The sequence below is a fragment of the Octodon degus genome, unplaced genomic scaffold (assembly GCF_000260255.1).
Source record: "Octodon degus isolate 3935 unplaced genomic scaffold, OctDeg1.0 scaffold00088, whole genome shotgun sequence".
Classification (NCBI taxonomy): Eukaryota; Metazoa; Chordata; class Mammalia; order Rodentia; family Octodontidae; genus Octodon; species Octodon degus.
Genome location: NW_004524664.1, coordinates 359,781 through 372,077, shown reverse-complemented (window position 1 = coordinate 372,077; position 12,297 = coordinate 359,781). Strand labels below are relative to the sequence as shown.

The following is a 12,297-nucleotide window of genomic DNA, read 5'->3' as shown; positions in this document are numbered from 1 at the left end:
ATAAGCTTCTCTTCCGGAGGGTTAACAACCGAATTTTGCATACCAAAAATTAGAGAAAAAGGAGGGCTGCAAGGGCAGCCAACATTTTGGCTCTAGCCTTTCAAGATCAGTGAGGACTCAAGACATAGCAGAACCTATACTGTAACATTATATAACTCATTAGTGTCTCAAATTTTCTGATCAAGATGATTATGGGGCCACAGAGGAATGTGATTGATGATGTAGAGTGTGCTTAAGGAGAGTCACATGGAGAGGAAACATTCTCTCAGGCTTTCACAGAGAGCAAATTGGTCAAGCAATGGCTGTGATTCATCCACATGGCTGACACTCACAAAGGATCTACTAACTGTGGTACAGGGTTTCAGGGTAAATCTTGAGGGGATTTGACTGACTTTATAAAACACAAAAGTTACATTTATTGTTACATAGGTATTGCTTCATCTTGGTCTTAACCATTCAGCAGAAAAGTATGAAAATGAAGTATAAAAAGTAAAACCACATTAATATGCTGAGCTATAAAAAGCTCAAGACAACAACTTTGGACATAGCCAGTCTTACAGAAAATCCACTACTATTATGGACTACTGTAATCTATTGGTAAATTCTGCTGAATTCAAGCACCTACAGTATTTAAATGACAATGGAATACCCTTCTCTGACAAAACTAACCAAAAAAGTGGGATAGAAATGAACAACCCTTTTGTATCTGTATACTCAAAATAGTTAGGATAGATACAGCTCCACTCTCTTTATTCAATGAATAGAGGGTTTGTTATAATAATGTTTGAGACAGGATATCATGTCTGCATCTTGTACAATGAATAACCACTCAGACAACAATATGCAATGTATTAATTACTGTAAACACACCAGTAATTGGTTGTGAAACTGTCTCATTTATATTTCTCAATAAAATTATAAAAAAACATGGTTTAATCACAGGAAAAAATCTTTGTATAAAATATTTATAATTAAATGTATTAATAATATCAAATTGTACATTTTCTATGGAGAAGTTTCACCTGTCTTATTTTATTTTCTTTTTAAAGCAACTAGAAAATGCTATAATGACCTACTTCCTTTACTTTAAATATGACAAAATTGAGGTCTACCAAAGTTAAGTAACTCACTTTATATTCTCAGTCACAAGGAAAGGCAAGTCTTAAAGGAAGTCATCTGATTTTAGGACCTGAATACTTTACCAGTGTAAACACTGCCTCTCTTCAATATAGTGACTAATGAAGCCAGAACTACCCATGTGCTTCTCTGAGTGTACACATGAGTCACAAGGAGACCCTACTGAGATGCAAGCCTATAGACATACATGGGCTAGCAAAAACAAGGGATTAGCAAATTGAAATGAGAATTTAGATGGGCAGTACATGCTGAGATTCTCCTGTTAATCTGGAAACTGCAAAACCATATTTATAAACTTTAAAACTTTAATTCCTTCCTGAAAGAGAAGTACATATGAAAAGTTAATATCCACCTAGAATATTGATTTGATTCTGGACATTGTACTGGATTGTGAATATTAAAAATGTGATCCAATGTTTCTAAATGTAAGGAATCTCCCATGGAGTAGACAGTGCAGTGTATCATTACCATCTTGATCAGAATGCATGAAAGTTATCTCAATATTGAAGAACTGAATATTGTTCTGTGAGTTTGAGGGGTAGACATAACTAACATTGCTCCTACATAATTAAGGCAGCAGCATTTCCACAAGGTGTGGTTGTCCTGTTTCCCAAAATGATCTTCCTGCATTATAAACACAATCTATGGTTGCAATGTTTACTTCTTTCACCCAAATATCCTACTTTTAAATATTAGTAGTAAATACTATTAAGATAAAAACACAAAACACAGTCTTGACATAATTTATATTTGTGTTTAAATTACATTGCTTTTCATATGCTTAAAATTTTCTCACAATTTATAGAATATGTTGGTTAAATAATTGATTTTAATCATGCATATCTAGTACAAACTTCATTATACAGTCTGTGAGTTATTTAAAAATTTTGTGTGCTATTATAAAATTTGTATTTTGAATACTGCATGGCTGTGACTCCCTCTGTCACAATTATACTAGCCTACAAATATGAATAAATAAGCTATGGTAATAGATAAAGACTATGGCTTTTATTAAGGAGAACAATAAATCTATAAAAATAAGAATTGGCTAAATTTAGCTATTAATGCTGGATCATGAAACATTATGATCCAAAAAGATGAGACATATTGCTTATCTTTTACATGTTTATTAATTTTTTTGTCTTTTGATGCCCAGAACAGAAAACAGCTATAAATCTTTAAATTTAATACAAAATATCCACACAATTTAAGAGTTACATGCAGCATTTTTTAGTAAGCATAGAATGGAATCTGTTTTCCTGTCTGTACAAATATTTCAATTTCTCCTTTCTGATTTAATATGTCATTGATGTCAAATATAGGAGTGAGTAGGTTGAATGTGTGTGGAGCTCTTAGTCTGGCTTTGAATGTCAATTTCCCTCTCCAGTAGAAGCTAGCAAAAGTTTGAATTTTTAGCCTTTTTTAGTACATTTTGTTTGAGTTGGTTGGTGAACTGTGGACTAATTCTTAGAAAAATTTGACCAGCTACATTGTCTCTAATCACAAAAGCTGCTGTTTGCTTTAAATTTGGTCACTTATCATAATGTTAAGCCTTGTCAAAAACTAAACCATGTGGACATAGTGGTCCCATAGTGTCAACTGCAGTAAAATCACTATAAGTGTTAGTTGTCTACACATCTCCTTTTCGTTGGTTTTGAGTTGGATTGTCATCACTAACATGTTTATTAACATTTACTGGTTGTCCACCAATGTATCTTTGTCACCAACTCATTCTAGTGCATGAAGCCTGTCCTTCCTGTCATCACTGAGTTTCAATATATTTGTTTTGATCAAAAGTGTCATCATCAGTCGGTTTTCTTCCTGTGTGTGTAATCATAGCATACTCTCATTGTTCCTTGGTCATCTCCCACCCAAGTTTTTCTTACAGTGCTTAATTCCATTGCAACATCTTGCATGCCTATTGGACCAGTTGCTACTGCTGGACCACCCTTTCCTGTTTCCAATATGTATTCTGGAAAAAGATGACCCACTTGCTGTTGTCTTTTCCTAATTGCTTCTGAGTACATGGTATCTGGTGTGCCTGCTCTTATTACTATGTTTTTATTGCTTGTTAAAACTTCTGCCTATTTTTCAGTTTCATAAGTTGGTTTGATTCTAGATGCTTTTCCTAGCATTCTAGTGTCCTGAACCTTCTTCTAAGGTTAATTGGTTTTGTGTTAAAAGTGTATACCCCAGAATATCAACTATCTCCTTTTCTGAACATTTCAATTGGAATGGAATTTTCCAATGTTAAGAACATTTGTTTTTTGTAAGGTGTGTGTATTTTTTCTCCCATTCCTTTGTTGTCACCACTCATTGTAAATTCATGAAAAAGATTAGCATAATATCCATATTGTTCTAATCGGTTAATTTGCCAAGGTTTGTACCCTAGTGTAGAAAGTAGCCCTCCATCACTTGCCCATGGGAATATGTTATTTGTGTCTTCTGCAATTAACATTGTTGCTGTCAGGTCATCTGTGTACTGTGTCTGTGGAGGCATTGTGGCACTTTCTGTCATGGTCTTAATGCTTATGCTAAATATTTATTGTTCTAGTGAGGTTAGTTGTAAGTCCTTACATGTTATTCCCATGTGGAAAAAATCTCCAGGACTCGTCCAAACCCCTCATGCTTTAGCATCTGATAGAAACCACAGTGTTGGTATCTGTGTGTGTCCATTGTCTTTTCATGAGCTATGTTTCTGATGCTGTCCCATTCACATCTTTGTTTTTTGGCAAAGTGTATTCATCATATTCTGCTTCAGTCAGTATGATGTGTCTTCTAGCATTATAGGTAATAGTTACAATATCTCTATCATATTTCCATTCAATTGTGTTATGATAATTACACGTGCTCCTCGCAATACCTCCCACTCCTGCTGCTGTTTAGCTTGGTCACCACTTGCTCTAAAAAGTTCATCAGTCTCCATAGTCTTTCCTCCTTGCTCTGCCATTTCTTCTCCAGCTTTTGATCCTGGTACTCTTCTTTTTTGTGATATTTACAAATATATGTTGCAGAGCAAGTCTTTTTTTACTCATAGTTTGGTGGAGTTTTTTTTTTTTTTTTTTCTCTTAGCTGGTGGCGCCAGTTCTGATGCTAGATTTCTTTATTTTGAAGAATTTGTTGCCAAGGCAACCTCTCCACTCTGGTGCCTGATTGGTTTCTTGTATAAATCTATTTTCAGCTTCATTGAAGTAGAAGTAAGGGTTATAACCATCTTATAATGATGATAGTGTTCGTTGTGTCATTTGGCAGCTGAATCACTCAGGTGGATTGGTTCTTTTCCCTCAAGAGTATTACCTGGACCAAGGTAGTTGTACCTTGGTAGGGTATAACCTGTGAGACAGCGAGATGCATTAGGATCATGTTTTAAGTTAAAATGTTAAGTTTAGCCTTATGCATTCCCCAGACTTACCTTGATGTGGTCTGTTGATATTTGGCATCTACTGCTGCTATGGCTCCAGGATGTCGGTGAAGCATCAGTCATCCACTTCCTGTATGGATGGTTGCTCATCTTTGATTTCTTCAGAGAGTGTCTGCTACTCTCCATGGATGTCAAAGTCTTCAACGGAATGAGTTGAAGTGGATAACTCACTGCCAGAATTCTCTGAAGGTGCTGATTTTTCAGCAGAGATCCTGCTCTTTGGTGATCTTTGGTCCCAGGCATCAAACTCTCACAGTGAGGTTGAGAAGCATTCCCAGTCCTGTAGACTCAGACATTCTAATGCTTTGTTGGGTGAATCTGGTTTTATATTCTCAGTCTCCTTCCATCCCTCCTACATGATGGTATATTAGACCAATCCTCTGCATAGCTGCTCATCGTTAGATGATAGCCATCTTCTAGAGTTTTGAAAACATTTGGTATTTCTTTGTTGTCTATTAAACCAAACCTACCATCTAATATTTTGGTGAGCCTTACACTAACAAATCTGTGTTTAATAGGTTCACCATGTTCAGGCCTGATTTCACATCCAATTCTTACTACAATTATGTCTTTGTTACTGATCATAATAATAGGAGTGGGCTCAACGGATTTGCTGCCTTTTCCTTTCTGGTCTAGTTTTGTGCTTTGCCCTGACATAATTGCCTTAAATTGGCTTATTTATTGTCCTAGATTTCCTGCTTCTTCTATCCAGATAATATTTTTTGTTGCAACAATCATTAAATGGAAAATTGTCATTTGCTGGATTGTAGCAGACTATGTTACCAACCAACTCACATATTTTTTGGGGGGGAGCAATGAAGCTTTTGCCTGTGCTGGTTGGTTGTTGTAGAATATTGTGTTTCTTTTTCCTAGTTGCTTATATAGACAGCACATTATAGTGTGACATACTTTATATGGATTGTATCCATTCAGTTTAAATATTTTAAATATTTTTGTTTCCTCAATTCTGTGGTGTTTTCTGCCTTTTTCTGTAATTAGTTCATAAGCCATCATAAACTTGCTCATTCTCAACAAAAACATTTCCATTATGGTTCTAATTAAAATTTCTCCACCTGGGTTTGCAATGTGCTTAATGTAACTCTCTGGCTCCTCTATCATCCATTGCTCTATAGAAGTTACTCTCTTGTTGTATAGTGTGCAAATCGTTGCTGTCATGTTTTGCCCTTTTTTGTTTTTTTTCTATTTTAAGCTTTTTCTGCTGTGGCATTACTGTGCTAATTGGTTGTTACTCTATTGATGTCGCTGGCTGTTCTTCTGCTTGTTTGTAACTGTGTAGGATTTGCTTTCTTAGTTTCAGTCTAGTCATGTAGTCTAAGCAGTCCATTACATTTGCTATGTCTATACTTTTATAGTAAAAATATATTTATTCATGTATTCCTGCTCTTTGTGTAAAAAATAATCAACTATGCATTGTACCATGTTACTCTCTTTTATGTAGCTTTTCTTTGTAGCTTGGTTTTTGCATGTGAGTAAATAAACCCAGTTATTTTCTTCTACAATCTTTCTAAACTGTATGGCTTGCTGAACAGATAGGCTTTTATTTAAAATGGTTAGTAGGTATTTTCCCCAATCTATTGCTAGTCTTGTCTTAAAATTCATTTAGCATTCCTGCTATTATTTCCATTAATGTGCAACAGCACATGGATATGTCCTCCCAAGTTACTACCTACTCACTTTGCAAATACACCACTACATCTTCTAGCATCAGCTTTCTCACAGTGAAAAATATTAAACAAACATTTTTGAGATGTGGCCATAAGGTTACTTACCACAACTTGTGACTTGGTAGTTGGTTGGTTTCTGTCAATGCATTCAGTTGACTTGATGTGCGGTTCTCCTGTCTGTGATGTCTTTCTGCTTGTTTTTTGCTCCTATAGTCAGTCCATTCAATCTGGATGCCATCCATGGTGATGTCTTTACTTTTGCTGCAATAATGTCGCTGTCTCTCTGGGTAGTCATTTTTGTGGTCAGTGTGCTTCTTTGCTTGGATGTGCTGCCTTATATTCCCCTCTCATAAATATGCCCTGTGTTTTATTGGATACTGCCCAAATTTATATTAATGCATGCCAAATATAAACACATTTAAATTTGAGTTTTGTACCCACATCCTTTTTGAGCTCCACCTTGAGTTTAAAGCCCTGTTTTTTTTTTAATCTTTGAAGCAACCAACCCAGCTGAAACCCCCCAAACTAACTAAAAACAAAATTGAAGTAACATGAACTAAAAATGCAGTCCAACTTACTCAGATCTATGTCACATACAAATGTTAATAAAATCCAAGTATTCATAAACCATAGATAGCTGGAACCCAAATCCATTTTTTAGCAGGGTCTAGAAAATTCTTTTATATCATAAACTCTGACACTAACATGTAAAAATAAGTACAATGATCAAATCTGAAAGTGAATACAACTTCAGAGAAGTATATCACACAGGTGAACTAAAGTTAATTGTAAATCTTATAGAAATGGTTATACTTGATTTAAAATCAGAATGCCTTGGTAAATTATCCAACTGTCTGTATGTCAAAAGGACTACTTTCTTTATAGGAGAAATTAAATTCATATCCTTTATAGAGCACATAATCTAGATTTTTATGGAAAAAATCTTCAGTCATCGTGAATAATGAGATATATGCTTCAGAATAGAAATCTCATAAGTAAAAAGTATTACTCCTATACACTCTAATTAGAGATTATAAGTGTTAAAACTCCTTGCAAGATTTTAAAAAATTATAAATGAAAATAACTCAAAGTTTCCATTGAGTTAGCACTAATGGTTCTACATAATGAGAAAAGGATTACCAACAACATCTAAAAGCAATACCTAATAATGGAAGTGAAATTTTCTTGAGAGCAGTTTTATCAAATGGAAGTTTTGTTGAAAGCTTTCTTTTTTATTAATAAATGATGCCTATTTTATTACTTCAAGTGTTCATGATAAAAAAATTTTCAGCACAGCTGTTCCATTTTAAAAAGTGAAAGTACATACTGTATCTCTAGCTCAGTAAGCAGATGGACCGATGACTCTGAGTGACATACCACTGCGCATTGTACAGTACATCTTAAGAAGACCCGTAAATAAAGAACTACAGTTTGAAAGTTAGTGATTATGAAAGAAATACGCCTTCATAGTTTTGGCTTGTTTTTCCTTCCTCGACCATCAGGTGCTTTGTCCGTTTTACGCTTCTGTGCTGCAGGCTTTGGTCCTCGTTTCTTTTTCTCTGCTTTCTCCTTTTCTTCTAGCTCCATGTTAATTAAAGTGTTACACCTCCCCTTGAGCTCCATTGCACTTCTGGACTTCAGAAATCAATCGAATCTGAACTGAGAAGAGTTGTGGATACACTGTCGTAATTGATCACATACATTTTCTTTCTCAAATCCAAGCTTGTGAAGCATACAAATCAAGTAGTGATCCTCCTCTTCTGTGTAATATTTTCCTTTGTTAGTACCATAGGATATTTGAAGCTGATGAAAAGGTGCTTTGTATCGTTCGATCTTGTATCAAGTACTTTTTTGATGCTTATTCTTCTTTGAATTCTTGTCGTTCCGCTTTCAATATGAGCCATGATCTTCTTTATACCCTGGAGCTCATCGCATCTTTCCCAGAGCACAGCTGAATATTCAGTGACTTCTTTGGGAGTTTTCCCTTCCACTTCCCTTGCTATATTTTCAATGTCATCACGACCCCCCTTCTCATTTAATAAACTTTAATAAGCTGGTTAAAGTCTCTCTTATTCCAATTGGTAAATCCCTGAAAAGTAGTAGAAAAATTTGAGAGATTATCCTTTCTTTACACAGGTTTCTGGAAAATATGGAATGCTTCATGAATTTGTGTGTCATTCTTGTGCAGGGGCATTGCTAATCTCTGTATCGTTCTAGTTTTAGTATATGTGCTGCCCGAAGCAAATAGCTGAAAGCTTCCTTGACCTGATTAAGAATCGCCTCATTTTATTCTGCAAATGCATTCCAGTAAAATGGACAAGTTGAGTTTTTCAAGAATTGAACGGTTTACAAGGTTTGACACAGTGAAGGTTTGATTTTCATAGTGCTACAAGTAAACTTGTAGCTAGAAATGTTTGTGGACCTTGTCTTGGCTTATCCATATATCAATAAAGGTTTATACTCTCTAGGCTTTTTGGAAACTAGGTTGATTTTTACAAGTGAGAACTGCAGGTATCTGGAGTGTGTATGTGTGAGTGTGTGTGTGTGTGTATGTGTGTGTGTGTGTGTGTGTGTCTGTGTCTGAGACAAGGCAACTTGGCATATTGTAGCCAAACTTTCAGCTCTGCTATCTCTATATGATCAAGAACATTAAGAAAAAGGCAGTCCCTGTAGCAAGTGTTACACAATTTTTCCAACAATGAGCTAAATCTCTATCCTCAGTTGGTGTCTCTTCAGTGTTCCAATAGCTTCTCCCATTCTGCCTTTTATGCTGCTGGCAACAATCCTCAAGTGGGCCTCCCACACCCAGAACCACACCAGATCAATTCAGTGGGATCTAAGAAGTTGACCACCAGTGAACTATCATCACACAGCAGAAAAGCTTAACATATCTCATATATGCAGAGGGTTTGTATTTTATATAAAATATAATTACTGTAAATTTTTCTTAGTTGTTTTTATCTTTATGTGATGTTATAATGTGCACAAATTTTACATTTTATGTAACATAATATGTCAACCTATTTATATGGATTCTCTTTGAAATGAGTTTCTTTCACAGTCAGAAAACAGAGAAAAACCTTATTATTCTCTCTGGTTTCAGTTTTTTCATATAACTCTGGAAGCAATTTCCATGTAAGTATGAGTTGATGATCCAGTTCTTTCTTTTTATTCTAAAATCCTTAGCCAATATCCTAACACCATGAATAGAAAAAATGTTTTTGTTTCACAGATTTGAAATACCATTATGTTATAGTAAATTCTTTCACATGTTTTTGTGCTTTTTATTTACTTCTATGTATGTGTTGATTCTTTTTAAAAAAATATTTATTTATTTATTTATTTATTTATTTGGTACAGGATCTCACTATGCAGCTCAGACTCATAGTGATCTCTCTGTCTCAGCCTCCCAGCTCTGAGATTACAAGAGTGTGTCACCATGCCTCATTTTGGTGGCTATCATAGTAAGCCCAGAGTTCTGAGGCCAGCACAGCGTGTTGTACTGGGGATCAAACCCAGGTCCTTGAACTTACCAAGCAGGCTCTTAGACCACTGAGCTATCTCCTCAGCCTGGTAATTCTTGTATGATTTCAAATTTTATTTCTAAAAGTCACAATAGTTTAAATGCATCATATTTTTATTTTATATTATTGGTACTGGTTTTATGCTTATTCATCACATACATTTAGAATCACATTCTTACGTTCCAAATTAGTCTTCTTAGAGTTTTTATCTGAATTTAAGAATATTTTAATGAATTTACAGCAAATGAAACCTAATATGGTTATCTTGTCATTAGGAATGTGACATGTATATCTTTCAGGTTTTTCATGACATTTAGTCAAAAGGAATGTTATTGTAATTTCATAATTCATCTACATTTATTCAGCTGTATAATTTTTCATCTAATATTTTCACTATATAGATATACTCATTTATGCTTTTGTTGTTCTTAAATTTTTATTAATTATTTTGTTTTATTGATTATATTTTTGTTATTTTCTTGTTCTAAAATTTGGAAAGTATACAACACATGGTACTTAAAAACATTAAATTAACTAGTTTTTAAAGAGCAGATTTATATTTTTGTTCAGCTAAGTAGAAGAGAGAATGCCCCCCTGTCCCCACACATATGCAGTACCTCTGCTCCCAATGTCCTGCACCACAGGAACCTATCTGTTCTAATTCATGAAAGTAACTTGATCTATCACTAGCTCTCACAGTTTGTAAATTATATGAGAGATAACTGTTCATATTGTGCATCCTATGAGTTTTGACAGACGTATGATGACAATAGAATACTACTAAGGACTAAAGAAATGATCTAGGAGGCCAAGCAAAGACTTAGAGAAAACTTAAATGTATACTGACTTATATAAAAAGGCAGAACTGTGGAAACAGAAAAATGATTGGTGGTTAACATTGGTCAGATGGAGGACAGGATGAATCAACAGGGCACAGAAAATTTCTAGGGCATGGACACAATGAATGTACCATGCTGGTGGATGTACACATTCATATATTTGTCAAAGCTGACTATAACTTTTAAACTTTTAACATTATGTCTTTTTTAAAAAAAAAGTACTTGAAAAATTTCAATAGGTATTGTCATGAATATAACCATTGGACCCAAGAAATTGCACCTGGAATCAACTACCATATGGTTTTACCCAGTAGCTCTAAGTTGAACTTCACAGCTATTATCAAAATAGCAGACAAATCTGTTCTATGATTGCAGAGAATCTGTTCTCATCAGTAAATCAGATGCAAAAATCTAATCAGCTCAAGCAGGCTTCTTTCCTACACATGACTCCAGATTTTGTGGAGATTTGAAGATGTGTTACACAGTAACATCTACAATATTCGTTTGCTACATACTTGATGAATAGATCCCAAAGGCTTAATTGGTTTAAGAAAATTGTACAATCTAGATGAGTTATTAATAATATAAAATATTAATTTGTAACCCTATTATTCCATTGTATCAGTCTGAAATACTCATCCAAGAATGACGTTTTTCATTTTATCTTCTTGCCACTGTATATGGCATTGAATAGTTTGGCAGGCATGGAGGAAATATGTTTTTTACTAAGTTGTCAAAGTGAAAAATCTACCTGTGGGACGACTGGTGATAATACTTGAGTTCAAGGACTGCTTATGAGAATTCCAAACACATGATCCAAGTTTCAATTAAAAGGATCCAAGCCTCTTAAACATGATCAATTCAGCCCATGAGCTTGGAGTATATTTGATTAGGCCTTCCACATTTATTTGATCCTTCAACCATGCAGAACATCTGTTTCCATTGCAAGGCTGATACAGGTGCAAAATTGCATTCCCTCAGTAGCTTGTGTGTTGAGCATGTTAAAATTTTTCCCATTTTCCTCCAATGATTCAGATATTCTAGGAAAAACAATCATGTTTATTATCTCTGGCCTTTGGAACAATGTGAAATATTTCCTCCTGCTTGAACCTTTTGTTTGGTCACCTGGACTCATGCTTGTTACTTTCTGTTGTACCTCATGCTTCACAGGACTGAAGAGGCTGGGTTAGTGGGCCCAGCCCAGCTGTGTCTGCTTGCAGGGCATCACTCTTTTCAATGACAGTCTTCAAACTTTGTCATGGAATTATAGTGAATTCTTGCATAAGCATTTTCTAATATTTTTAAAGGCAATCAACTTTTTTAAAAAGAACATTTTTATACTTCTTTTTGCTGTGGAGCTAAATAATTCATTATAGAGCCATTTCATAGTCAAAAAAACTGCTTCAGAATATTTCTAATTTGGAAATGCGCTAAAACTTTTACAGTTTTGGCTCCTGAAATCAAGACAGAAGAGGTAATATTTTTCACTCATGGGATGAAAATCGTTTTACATTTTCCATTGAATTATATTTCTCAACCAAGGCATACACAGATTCATTAGACCCAATTTTAAAATACTCATGTCATACTTCATTTTTTATTTTTACAGAAGCTTTTGCTCACATATTAAAATAATAGTTGGTTTAACAAGTAATTTTCTGTCTAACTGATGTAGGAAGTTAGAATATACT

The 12,297-nt window shown here is 34.7% G+C and overlaps 1 pseudogene; it reads right to left on the bottom strand.

The window, feature by feature from the left end:
• Nucleotides 1–8,386: 8,386 nt before the first annotated feature.
• Nucleotides 8,387–8,487, bottom strand: LOC111818355 (annotated as a pseudogene).
• Between the last annotated feature and the right edge of the window lie 3,810 nt (nt 8,488–12,297).